This window comes from Macrobrachium rosenbergii, chromosome 32 (genome assembly GCF_040412425.1).
Source record: "Macrobrachium rosenbergii isolate ZJJX-2024 chromosome 32, ASM4041242v1, whole genome shotgun sequence".
NCBI classification, from domain to species: Eukaryota; Metazoa; Arthropoda; class Malacostraca; order Decapoda; family Palaemonidae; genus Macrobrachium; species Macrobrachium rosenbergii.
Window position 1 is genome coordinate 3,605,259 of NC_089772.1, and position 2,074 is coordinate 3,607,332.

Genomic DNA, 2,074 nt, shown 5'->3' on the forward strand with positions numbered 1-2,074 from the left:
AAATGAAACACGTTATAATTAAACTTCTAATCCCCAATCCAAGTAATAAATAACACTCACAAAATAACCAAATGCTTTAACATGCGAAATATACACTGAGAGACTAACGTGATCCAGTATTTTGAAAATGTTATCTAGATTTACAATAGCACGAGTATGCAAAGTATTAGAAAAATGTTCTGGTTGGGATGCGCACATGAGAGCCTCTATCGAGTCCATATGACCTTGATCTCGAGAGGCCTCTTTCGTTTAGATGTGAGTTTCATAAACGTGTTTACTTCAGAGGGAGACTATCTGCTCTCTACATTTGTCGTAACCAAACTTTATTTCTTATTCTTAAAATGTGAAACTTTTGGTAATCTTTCCAGCATTTAAACACGATTGGCAACAATGTTATTCTTCAATACAATTGTAATTATGGAAGACCATACTGTGAAATTCGGAAAAAGTTTCTTTCCCTGCGATTCTTGTTTTTTTCTAAAAAAAGAAATTTGTGGAACCAGCCGGCTCACAGATTTCACATTTATACATTTAAAATAAATAAATAAGGAACAAAGTCCAGCTCACATACCAAACGCATCAGTGCCTACAAATTTTAACCTCCTTTATAGTTAACGATGCAAGCTAATAACAGTTATGTAATTTAATTCATCCTTGCCGGCTGATGCACAGTTTATAACACGTATACATGAACAAAATTCAATATCATAATACCGTGAATGCAGGAGAATTAAACTGCTACGGAACGTATAAAAATTAATAATTAATGATGTATTAATATTTCAATTGAAAGAATAAAAACCTGAGCATGAAAAATGTATGATTAATGCATAAAATGAATTATATAAATAGACTTTGCATGGAAACACACTAAAGATTAAACTCAGTTGCTTATTTAATCATCTTCACAATACTCTTATTATTTTACGATTCCAGAGATTAGCGCTACACCTTAAAATGTTGCATAAAAGTGACATTTTCAACACGTACGTACACGTCAGGTGAAAAATAAAGAACCATTACACCTTGCATGCACAAATCCAGGTATGGTTGTTGTTGCTTACCTAAGTAGCAGCAGAGTAACGCAGCAGCGATGTGTGTGAAGGCTCTCCGTGTCCCTTCCAGTATTTATCCATGGGTTAGGGCAGCTGCCAGTTCGTGCATTTCCGAGCCACTAGTTACGAGAAATAAAAGAGAGAAAGTGGGTTACCCGTTCGAGTATATCTGTACTATTAATTAAGCAAAACGAGAGAGAGAGAGAGAGAACGTTACTATTTAAAGTATATCCGAACTAACTTTTATGTAAATCAGAGGAGAGAGAGAGAGAGAGAGAGGGCCACAAAACCGGTAACTCTTGTTGAGAGGCCCCGTAATCACTATTCGTGGTGAACACTAGGAAAATACTTTGGGAACGGCAGGTTCAGAAATCCCTCGAGGCTAGCGAACAGTAGGAAAATACTTTAGGAAGTTTCTCGAGGCTAATGGCAAGTTTTTGCGCTGGAAAGGAATGATTGTTTTTTTGTTTTGATTGGCATATCTGAGCGAATTTCACCAACTCCTTGTATTTTAACATCAGAGAACACAACTATTTCAGCAGACTTCAGTGCGACGATAAGAATCGAGGTGTATTTACAAAAATGGAATTTACCACGAAAGACAGACAACTTTGGTCATTTCTTTGGGAGAACAAAATTTGAACACTGAAAAAAAAGAAATACTTGTATGCCACCGATTAAATTTTTTTTTTTTTTTTACCTCTTACAAGGTTAATACGTACAGCAGAATTTAGATATATACGAATTAATTATTATAAAAAGAGACTGCTACAGCGATGTTTCTCGTTGTTAAATACTTTAGGTATTGTCAAACTTCATCGCAGCAATGTTGTTACAGTATGCTTCTCATTACCTCACACCAGCAAAGTGAATTATTTTGGGTGTTGTCATCATCTTTATTTATATTAAATTCCACAGTAGGAAAGTTTCTCTATTTTGTTGGTATTTTTGTCAGTATTAAACTTCAGAATCATGAAATTTATGTTGCCGTGATTAAGTTCAGCATGATTTTCCTTTTC

At 34.9% G+C, this 2,074-nt stretch overlaps 1 long non-coding RNA gene across 1 annotated transcript in view; it reads right to left on the reverse strand.

Annotated features, from left to right (window-relative positions):
- The window catches only part of LOC136855614 (uncharacterized), a 3,291-nt gene extending 2,180 nt beyond the window's left edge, over positions 1 to 1,111 (reverse strand). The window contains exon 1 of the long non-coding RNA XR_010858080.1: positions 1,065 to 1,111. This is a non-coding gene — a long non-coding RNA (uncharacterized lncRNA). The remainder of the gene's footprint in view (positions 1 to 1,064) is intronic.
- Positions 1,112 to 2,074: the final 963 nt, after the last annotated feature.